We start from the raw sequence: 12250 nt of genomic DNA, 5'->3' as shown, positions 1-12250 counted from the left end.
CTGGCTGGCTGGGGCCGCCGCGGTTTCGCCAGCTCTAACTCAATTTTATCGGATACTTGCAATAATTAAGAATGAATTATGCGGATGTGCGGTGCGGAAACGCGCCCTCGTAACGCTCGTTCTCCCTTTTCGGGGGAAAACGAGGCGAAAGAGACGCGGAACGCGATTAAAAGGAATAGAGAATGGAGTTAAGATTAGGGTTTCGTAGTTTGAAATGATTATATTTAACGGTCTTGAGGGTAGTAAATGTTTAAAATTACATACAGAACGATCCTCTTTGAGATAATGGTGTATTTTGGGCGCAAGGGATATTGAAGCGATACACACAGCCTAGCTTACCAAAAAGTCAACCTCACCTTCACGTGATGCACCCTGTTTAACACAAACGAGGCTCTAAGCGCAAAAACGAAACTTGCAATGTACCGAGCAATAATAATCCCCACCATGTTATATGGAAGCGAAACCTGGGTGCCGCATTAAAGAACATTAAAGGATTTAAATTAAAGAAGTTGCAACAGAAACGCCTTAAGAATCAAATGGTTCCACCATGTCTCAAACTTATCGGTCCTTGAAAAAGCTAGCAGCGAAAGCGTTGAAGTCATGATTACAAAATCCCGCTTAAGATGGGCTAGTCACGCATGCAGAATGCAAGAAAACTGCCTACAAAAATATCTGCTTTACGATGAGCTTTTAGATGGTAAGACAAAACCGGATGGACAACTCAAAAGGTACAAGGATATTTTTCACGAAAACTTAAAGGAGATAAACATGCAGAATGAGATTGAAGAAGTAGGGTACAAGAGAACGCAATGCAGAAGAATTGTAAACTCGCTTAACAGCAACATCCAAAACGTAAAGAGGCAACAAAGCAATGAGCTCTATGAATGTCCGGAGTGCGGAAGGGGGATAATTTTCCTAAAACATTATTTTTCGGTCAGAATTATGTCTCCTAAATATTTTATTTTTTGACTCATATCAACACATGCCTTGGTTAATTCTTAAGAGTGAAACGAACTTGCCATAAACATTGTGCAATGTTTTCAATTACCGTTACTTTTTGATGTTATTCTTTATAATGATGAGGTGGCTTTGGTGATTATTGTTGTGTACAATTGAATTTCGGATTGAATATAGTTCTTAGTGTCTAATCTTGTTAAAGATGGCTAAAATTATGAATATTTGATTGGTCCATGAAGAAGAATGGGAAAACATAAAACAATCAGGGGTGGATGGGCCATATGGGAAAACGGGAAAATTCCCGGTGGGCCGGTGGGCCGGTGGGCCGGTCCCGATCAGAGCTCAAAAGAGATTGGATAAGCAAAAATTAAATGGTTAATCTTCTATCTAAAGTGACGTGAGGTCCTGAGTGACTCCATAACTAACTAATCAATTTGCAGTAGTGTAATTTACACCAGTTTGTAAAATAACTATTGTAGTAGCAAACAGTTGTGACAGTAGCAAACAGTTGTCTTCCTCTGGGACACTTATAATTTTAATAATCATCTGTTGTTTGTTCGGTTTGAAAATTTTATTATACAAGGTGAGTCTATAAGTGCAAATCTTTTCAGGGCTGGTAGATCTCAATAAAATAAACATAATACAGGGTGGCGCACCTCATTCGCCTCGGTTGATTATACGTTAACGGAAAGGTGTAGAAACAAAATATTTTATGGGTACATGTGGGAAGGCAATGTACATAATTTAAAATTATTTTGAAATGTACAGGGTGTGTCAGAACTAAGATACATACCAAAGTTACGTTTTTTCTTATGGAACACCCTGTATTTTATTTCATTTTTGGATTCTTGGACATAAAATAAGGTATTTATTATAAGGGTTTAATATGTTTAAAAGCTTTGGTTTTTGAGATATTTAAAGATATTTAAATATGCATGCTATATTTAAATATGCAGCCCTAATATAGTTTGAAAGACCATTTAAATCTGCTTCGATTTATTTTAAGAAATACAGGGAGTTGTATTTGAAATAACGAAGTGTTTATGTAAAATAAATATTTAAAATAGACCAGCAATTTTTGATACCCCTGTATATATTTAAGGAAACAATAATTTTTTTTAGTAAAGTTTATTTCCCTGGCTTCAAAGTCAGCACTAGAATTATCTCTGAAAAGTAATGTACAGGGTGTTGACAAATTTTTTTAGTATAGCATGCATATTTAAATATCTTTAAATATCTCAAAAAACAAAGCATTGAAACATATTAAACCCTTATAATAAATGCCTTATTTTATGCCCAAGAATCCAAAAATAAAATAAAATACCGGGTGTTCTATAAGAAAAAATATAACTTTGGTATGGATCTTAGTTCGGACACACCCTGTACATTTGAAAATAATTTTAAATTATGCACATTGCCTCTCTACATATACCCACAAAAAATTATGTTTCTACATCTTTCCGTTTTCGTATAATCAACCGAGGCGAATGAGGTGCGCCACCCTCTATATATTCTCTTTATCGAGTTTCAAATAAGTCCAATCGAATTATTAAGGTTTGGAAATTAAAAAAAATTTAGATTTTTATTTAAAAGATTTATTTTTAAAAAAATTGGAGCCATCTCAATTTTTCGGTATTAGTGTTGTAATATCAGAGATTAAGAAACTATACCGTGGGAAAATTGGCGGTGAACAAGTTCTAAAAAGTTTTCTAAAATATACAGGAAAATTTAAAAGAAAATGCTCGATTTTTAACATCTTTTTTGCAAAAAAACCCTCATAGACGTGTTCCTGTGGTCGAAATATACCACCCCTGAAAATATTTGCACTTATTTAAGACTCACCCTGTATAGTTTTACCCACTATTCTTTTATTAATAACTAATAAATATGACTGACTGGCAGCAAAAAAAAAAGAATGTTTTATTCAACTTCTTACGACGCCGTCTCCTTTCGAAGGTTGGCGATCCAAACAGCTAACGTCATTCTAGATACAGACATACGAAATATGTCGATTGATGAGCAACCAAACCATCTACGAATGTCCTTTAGCCAGGAATTCTGGCGTCTGCCGATAGATCTTTTGCCCTGGACTTTGCCTTCAATTATTAATCTGAGAAGTTCATACTTTTTACCCCTCATTATGTGGCCTATGCAGTGTTTTTCTTTTCTTTGATGGTAGTGGGCATGAGTTCTTTCTGTTTTCTCATTCGATTAAGAACCTCCACATTTGAAACTCTTTGGACCCATGATATTCTTAATATACGGCGGTAATATACATTTCGAAGGCATCTAGTTTTTTTTCTAACGATATGTCAAGAGTCCAACTCTCACACCCGTACAGGAGAGAACTGAAAAATGTAGCATCTGACCATGCGTACCCGTAGCTCCAAACTCAAATCTGACCTTTGTGAAAAATTGTCTCATATTTATAAATGTTTTCTAGCCTGTTCTATGCGGCTTCTAATTTCTCTTCGGGTCGCATTGATCATTTACAATACACCTCAAATACTTGTATGAAGACACTTGCTCTACTGGGTCACCGTTGATATCCAGGTGAATCTGCACAGGTGTTTTGGTGAATGCAAGGACCTTCGTTTTTGTGGTATTTATGAGGAGACCGCAGTTTTCACTATGCCGAACTAATTCATTCATTAGCCTCTGCAAATCTTGTTCATTCTCGGCCAGCACAACTGTATCGTCGGTATCGACTTATTCAACTACTGTCAATCAATTCAACGTCTTATTCGACTGTAACATAGCATTACATCAGAACACATTTATATCCACTGCCTAGGTATTGCCTAGGTTTTTTTCGTTTGCGTCATGGCATTATCATACAAGATGGCAAATGTAGAAAAGTATAGAGGAAAAATAAGAACTATATAATAACCTAAAAATGCTGTAGTTTTAATGGCGACCGCGGTTCATTCAGTTAAAACACGTGTACACGAGAAGGCATGCTGCTGTACCAGAAAAGAGAGAATTTCTTCTATAATGTGTAAGAAAGTCCAAGGCTTCGATGCTCGAGCTCCACCCAAAAAACTAAATAAAATGTATTTCACAGAGGATGGAGTCAGCCGAACTGAATGAATCAAGGAAGTCTTAAATTTTCAAAATCGTGACTCAGAATCGTAGCCTATTCAAGATCAAATTACCGTTATCGATAATGGAAATAAAGCAGTAGAACCCTGTAAACTGAGCCATTTTGTAATAAAAATTCAGATGTCCGACCCAATATTGGTCCCGAAAAAATTTTGATCGGGGACAATTTAACTTTTTTTAAACCGGAGGCAAAGAGCTTTTTTCGCACGAGCGAAAACACCTTACTTATATATTAATAAATAAAATATGTTTCTTCGTTATGGTCATTTTGATTTTGTGGATTTGGGCCGGTTGTCTGTTTTTCCCGGGTCGGTTTCCACTTCCCCATCCACCGCTGAACACAATATATTTGCAGCAGTACCGAATCGACGTCTACAGACAAATTATAGCAGCCGGGGAGATAATACAAAGTATTAGAGTATTTTTAACAAGTTTTTTGTTTGTTTGTATACTTGGTTATAACAGTTATTTTTTAATATCCTTTGTTCTGTTGTGATATTAATATTTATTAAAACCAAGCCTGTATCGTTAATTTTTTAACATTTTTAAATTTTAATATAAAGTTCTAATCAGTATATCGATATGATATTACGATAATATTTACCAAAGCCACTTCGTGATATAAAAACATTACATCAAAGTAATGATAGTTGAAAAAAATTGTAAAATTATTGGTGGCAAAGTTCATTTCTGCTTTTAAGCGAAATTTTGCATTGTGTTTTTTTGCATCTGAGTGTATATCACTCATATGTAAAAGTTAATTTAATGGTCTTGTAACGTAAATATTAATCGTCCTTAATTAAATGTAGGTAAAAAATATAAATAGATATTGAAGAACACAATTTCACACATTTAAAATTCTCCAATTAATGAAATTACACACATTCCAACAAACCGATTTCCTCAAAAGCCATCCTACAAATTAGCCATTTCACTCAGGACTTGGCAGCAGTCAGTCGAACGAACTAAAGCCGAGTGATTACTCCTGCGACACTGCTTCCAGGCAGTGGCGTGGGGATGGCTCTCGTATATTAGGGGATATGCGGTGACTCATTCATCGAGCCTTTGACTTGACAGAATTGACCGCGATCAATTAGATGATTGGATTATATGGCCGCGCCGTCAACCGGACTGGCTATGTGTCGGAATGTCGTCGTATTAAGGGACGGATTGAGAGGGCAAGGGGTAAGAGAAGGGGGTTGAACACGGTCCGGCGACGTACATCACCGTGCGGGACAATGGCCTAATTTGGTTTGAGAAATGATAACTGCCTAATTATAAGTTTACGGCAGAGAGATTTCGATGTTTGGAAACGCGGGCTAATGTTATTGTTAGGTATGTAATTGGTATAGGTATATAGATATGTAGATATGTAAAAGAGTTACTCCGTATTTTACGTACTATAGTGTTTTGAAAAGGTTTTAGAAATATAGCATTAATAATAACATTATTAACACTGATTATATGAATTTTATAATGCATTTCTTCTATACCAGGTTCATTTCAAAATTGGCTTACCCCCTATAACTTTTTTATTTTTTCACATACAAAAGCGAGATTCAATTGTTTTCGGTCACTTTATGTTTCACCGGAAATGACTACAACTTGTGATTTTTGAATGTGACTTTCGGTATTTTCTTACTTTTTTCCATAGCAACTGTTAAAATTGCCTTATGTCTATCAAAAATAGTAGATAAAATAGTACCGTATGATCGAAAAAAAACGGCGTCCAGTTGGCTGGGAAATGACGATCAATGACATTTCCCATATAAATTTACATATAAAATGACAGCGACCTTCATTTCATAGCCATCGTTGACGCCGTTTTTTCTCGATCATACGGTACTTTAACCGCAAGGGTAGATTAAATGATACTTTAACAGCGAGGATAGGTTAAAAACTTTATTTCTTCTCGCACGTTTTTTAATTGCTTCCATTTTTGAAAATTTTTGTATTCCTTTTCGTAAGTTATTCGGGATTTAAATGGAAGTAGTTTGGATATGGCCTTTGTCGCCTCAGCTTGAATATCTGTTGGTAATTTACTTATTTCGTTTTGAGCCATTTCTGGCTCCAATTCAATCAGCAGCTTGTTCGACACGAAAGAGAATTCAAAAATATTAACCATAGATAAATGCAACAAGTTTAGATTGGAAAGCCCGTAAAAATTTTAGGTCGCGAAATTATTTTGGGTCGCGACCGTTATACGCGATCTGGCGCTGCTATAGCGGTCGCTAAGAACAACGGCGAACAAAAACAGAAATAATTTTCTCTTGTCAAAGTCAGAATCTTCAAAAATCATAATAATCTTTCAAAATATAAACCGCTCTCATTAAAGAAATTCCGAAAAGTGTTTATCGCGTCCATTTTCAAAGTTTTATTGCTATCTTGTGAGTTTAATTCAAGTTTTATTTACTCCAACCGATGATAATTGTGAAAAAGTGGCATTAAAGACTTAAAAAGCTGAGCTGTGAACTGTGAACTGCAAAAACCATCGTGGATCGTAGCATAACGTCGGTTTCCAATGTTTCATAGGTATTTCATACAAGCGTCCTTATATAAAATAAAGTTTCTTGTATGCAACACATTGTATTTTATTTATAAAATTAAACGAAAATAATAATAAATTTGAATAAACAATATTTGGCGATATAATTCCGGAAAAAAGCCGAACCGCTCCGAAATTTTTAAAAGTTTTGGGTCGCGACCGTTGCAAGATAAGCGCCGAATAGTGTTTACATTGTCCTTATGGGCACTTCTTTCCAATCTAAACTTGTTTCATTTATTCATGATATTAACTCAAAACTGACAATTAAAGAAACAGCTTTATTTATTTGTCAAATTACATAGAAACCAACGCCAACCCAGCACAATATTTTTTCTACTCGTAATAAATTCCTTGAAATAATAATTTCTCAATATTTTTTAAAACGTAATGGAAAAAAATATTGTTTTATATACGACGATAAAATTGCATTATCGTCTCCCGAAATTAATAATAATTAAAAAAATAATTTTTAATTATCTTTTCGGTCGACGATAAAAAACCATTTTATCGTCTTGTATAAAAAATAACTATTATTCGATATTCGATATAAAATGACACTCTGAATAGAATTGCATATCATATGTCAATGAATTAATCTAAAGTGGCATAATAAAATAAAAAATACTAATTTTTAATCAAAGAGCCTTGGAAAAATAGTCTAATCTAATGCTTTTAGTGTCTTGTTCTGGCCGCTTAAAAGATGCCAAAATCGTATTTTTAATCACATTTCAATTTTTCCAAAAGGATCGAGGGTGGCTAATTAGCGTATTTGGAAAAGGCATTTTTTACGAATAATTTGGTACCACATACTTGGTATTTGGAGTAAAATTGTCGTTATGGACCGAATAATTATAATTTTAAATTTTTGAATTTACGATGTTTTAGATGTTTTGTTTTTTAAACATAATTAAATGTTTAAGAAGTGTTTATTATTTGTTTTATAATTCAACAACGATTTCATCGCCATATGTCAACAAATTACTATTACCAGGCCTGCTTTTTACAAACGCCATCATGACAAATTCCAATGTTAGGTTCATTTAATGTTGTAATATGCCCTTCATAATGACAGTATTACTCCAAATACCAAGTATGTGGTACCAAATTATTCGTAAAAAAATGATTTTTCGAAATATGCTGATGAGCAGCTCTCATTCCATTTGAAAAAACTGAGATATGATTAAATACACAACCAAAACAAATCACCAAAACAAACGGAAATCATTCAACCTTATTCTCGTATTTTTTTTGGAATGATCATTTCGAAGAAATAAACGAATTTAGAAGAGAGTGTCAGAAATGTAGAAAAACGATGGAAATAAAGAGAACACAGATCATGAAGACATTATACAAGGTGAGTCTTAAATAAGTGCAAATATTTTTAGAGGTAGTATATTTTCAGATTTTGAAAAAAAAATTGAAAATTCGGAGTTTTTAATTTTTTTTTAGTTAAAAAACATATTTTTTCACAATATGGCAACATATGTAGTAAATTAAATTTACAAGAAAGAAAACCCCGAAAAGACCCTGTGGTTCTCACAAATCTTTTTTTTTTCAAAGTCAAATACCCTGTATAGACGCAATAACATTAATTTTACGGACTTAGAGTAAGAGTACGAAGACGACAACAAGTAAGAACTTACTTGTCGTCCCTTGTCCTGGCCGGTTAGGTTAGGTTATTTAATCATAACTCATTTTTTTCAAATCGAACAAGGGTGGCTCATTAGCATATTTGGAAAAAGCATTTTTTACGAATAATTTGGTACCACACACTTGGTATTTCGAGTCAAATTGTCGTTACATTTATGGCCATGGCCGAGGCAATGACATTATAAATTAAGATTTATTATGCTATTTTATTTTAATGGAAAATGTTCAAAGTTGATAATGTTGATGTTGTTGATGCTTTGTCAATCTATTCGGAATGTCATTTTCTATCAAATGAAGAAATAAAATTAAAAATAACAAGGGTATCATTTAAAAATCAAAAGTTGCAGTCATTCCCGGTGAAACAGGAAGTGACCGAAAATCATTGAATAGGTCAATCAATCCTAATTTAGGTTATATACTAATACAGGGTGCTACAAATTCGAGGTACGAGCATTGGTATCTCTGTAACCGTAATAGATACAAACATGGTTAAATTGCCCTATTGGCAAAGTTGCCCTTTGAGATGTTCACCAAGATGCCATCAAAAAAGTTTGAAAAATTTCAAGGATTGCTGAGTTTTTTGGAAAAAACGGATTTTTTTGAAAATTAATTTTATTTTTTCCTGTCGTTACTTTTAAGAAAATCAAAAAACTAATTGCATATCCTCATAGCCACTTTATAAGGGCCGAGGGGTGTCTCACTTGGACAAAAAATGTACATGTACTGCCATAATATCATTCTATTTCCAAGCGACTGCCAATGACTGCGTAGAAGACTGCCTATGACTGCCATGTAATTATTATAGGCGACTGCCATAAGACTGCCAATGACTGCCAGCGACTGCCAAGAAAATGTACATGTAATTCCAACAGTGAGACACCCCTCGATAAGGGCTATCTGAAAGTATTTTTAGATTTTCAAATCAGCTGATAATTTGTGAGATACAGAGGCCAACTTAATTTTTTTAAATAATAGAGTGGCTATGAGAATGTGCAATTAGTTTTTTGATTTTCTTAAAAATAACGACAGGAAAAAATAAAATTAATTTAAAAAAAACGTTTTTTCCAAAAAACTCAGCAATCCTTGAAATTTTAAAACTTTTTTGATGGCATCTTGGTGAACATCATAAAGCGCAACTTTGCCCCAATTTAACCATGTTCGTATCTATTACGGTTACCGAGATACTAATGCTCGTACCTCAAATTTGTAGCACCCTGCATACCAAATCTGTTTTTTTATCTGAAAAATTAAGAAAGTTATAGGGGTGAGCCACTTTTGAGACGCACCCGGCATATTAATCGAAATAAGCCCAAAATATTTTGGGTCATATTTTGACATAAATTAAACTATATGTTCCAGAAGTTTGAACCGTTCAAAACTTGTTCTTCTTTATTATTTTAAATCATATCGACGTGATTTTGTGTTTGAATTAGTGATGGGATAACTCGAGTGAAAAACGAGCGATGCAAGTGACGAGTTACAAGCGACGAACGTAAGCTATCCTAGAATTAAATGATAGCAAATTTATACGACGCCGTATATATATTTATCCGTTGCGTATCTGAGGGACAACATTTTTACACCTACATCGACAATGCTTTGGAATAAACTAAATCAAGCGATCAAGCGAATCGCTCGTTGCTTGCTACTTGCCATTCATCACCGAAAGAATATGTGGTCTGCGCATGCAACTTACTGCTTGACGCTTGGCGTTAACGAGTACTTACAACAAGTGACGGGCGAACAACCGTATTTTTAAATACGAGTGTTATTTCGCTCGTGCGATCACTCGGTTATTGCAATCGCTTGAAACTGGAGTACTCGATTATTGAAATTAATCAGTTATTCCCATCACTAGTTTGAATACTAAGGGCTGGCAAAGGTTAGTATTGGGTCGAGATTTCCGTATGTAAGAACAGTACAATGCGTTTATAATGTACTGAACAAAGAGAGAACAGTAAACACGTTGCCGAACGTACGAAATAAACCGAGAAACTGTGCACATCGCTAAGGAGACGTGGAAGGGGATATAGCAGATTTGTCGCAGTTGACCGGTCGACCCAAGACCCAATCAGTACCTCTGTCAGTACTTAAAGTTCTAGGGAAAGGTGTACATCATGCGTTCAGCTTCACGATTTAATTACGTCTCGTGATACTTTATTTGTTTATTTATTAAAGAGTCGTTGTATTTTTCCTTATAGCTTGAATTTTTTTAAGTGCAAGCGAGAAACACTTGCATTTTTGGTAAAAATAAGTGGAATTGAGTTGGTGTTCGATAGTGGTCGTGCTATTAGAATTCTGAATTCAAAAATCGATATCTCAAAATCTATTAGAAATAATTGATTGTAGTTTTTTCAAAAACTTTCTTAATATTTCTACTGTATTTTCTTCGTAGACAGTATGTGAAAATCAAAAAAATTACACGATTGCTAAAAATTGCTATCCTCTAAAAGTAAATAGATGGGTTGTTTACAATTTTTGAATGGAAAAAAACAACCTTATCGAATATTTCTTATGTAAACATATTGTAAAATATCCGATCTTGAAAATAAAAAAAAATTTTAATATCTAAAATGTTTCTTCAGTTATGGCTTGTTATGTGTTAAAAAGTTGAGTTATTAAATTATCGCGATTACTGACGTTTTCTCGTTATAAAAATAATTACACCCTAACAATATCCTTATAATTCCATTTCAGATGCTCAGAAACATGTCTAATGATTTTATCTAGTTATCTTTTCGAAAAAAAGTATTTTAAAAATAAGCGGTTTGCGATTGTGATTTTACTTTACTTGATAGGGAAAGTCGTACCGGCAACGCCGCAACAGCACACCGACTCAATAAGATCCCTATGCGATTTACTTCCACACAAGTAAATGCCGACCCAAAAGTAACAGCTGCCAGCACGGTATACAGTTAAAACTAAGCGAACCCAAAAATTCGATTTAAAATTGCTCTTTACCATAAGTTTCCAAAGAATCCCCACCCATTTCTAATTCGAAACAACAAAGATTAACCGCGTCGCCACTAATTCTCGCACGCGAAAAGTGGGTCTGGCAAAACTGAATCTAAACAAGGAAAAGTCGTAAAATTTTAAGCGCTACATAATTGTTCGTGCGGCTTTCTTAATCACCTCCAAACCGGAGCGGCAACTTTGCCCGGCGCGAAAGTCGTGGCATTTACAACTCGCAACTTCGGCGGGGGGTTTAGCTCTGGCCGCTGCTCGAGGATTTAGTGCCGAATTTTATGCTTTATTTCGCTGGGGAAATTCCTGGGTCCCTCTTAAGGTAAATTACAGTTAGTTAAGTTAAAATTGCAGTATTTGAAGAGTCTATCATCCGGCCGGATAGCGCTGGTAGCTGTGGCCATTAAACCAAAATACTACTACATCTATATCTCTGACTATTACTAACTGCTACTAACCAACAATTTGTTTTGTGTAGTCTGTGGTCTGTTTTTGTTTAAATGTTTTGTTCATTATTCATGTTGAGGATTTATTAGCCGACCATACCAACAAGTATGGTCGTACAGTTTTTTTTTAATTTCACTCAAAATGAGTTATTTGGGTTATAAATGCTTAAATACAAAATATTCTCATGGTGTCTGTCTGTCTGTCTGTCTGTCCGCCTGTCCGTCTGTAACACGATAACTCAAAAACCGCTAAACCAATTTTAACCAAATTTGGCACAAAAATACTGTGGCACCCGAGAATCTGGCCATTAGTTTTTGGTGGGGGTGAGGGGTTGGTAAGGGGGTATGGGAGGGGGAAAATTTAAAAAAACTCCAAAATTATAGTAGCTAGCGAAACGCAGTTTTCAACTTAAGATTAGGAATAATATTTGCATCAAAATTTGTAATAACATCAAAATCAGTCAAAGTCGCAGTTTTTGAGATATTCTGTGTTTCCGTAGTGCGCTTTTGAGAAAATCCGTGTGGAGAACTCCAAACTCCCATCGGACGCGACCCCAGGTGGCGGATAGGAGAAATAACCGCGGAC

General features: G+C 34.7%; 1 protein-coding gene across 1 annotated transcript in view; it reads right to left on the bottom strand.

Moving 5' to 3' along the window:
• LOC115887706 (hemicentin-1) overlaps nucleotides 1–12250 on the bottom strand; it is a 1088837-nt gene that overhangs the window by 702717 nt on the left and 373870 nt on the right. The gene's annotated exons all lie outside the window — the stretch shown is intronic.

The sequence above is a fragment of the Sitophilus oryzae genome, unplaced genomic scaffold (genome assembly GCF_002938485.1).
Source record: "Sitophilus oryzae breed Bouriz unplaced genomic scaffold, Soryzae_2.0 scaffold_610_pilon_pilon, whole genome shotgun sequence".
Taxonomy (NCBI): domain Eukaryota; kingdom Metazoa; phylum Arthropoda; class Insecta; order Coleoptera; family Curculionidae; genus Sitophilus; species Sitophilus oryzae.
This window is presented reverse-complemented; position numbering and strand designations above follow the sequence as displayed.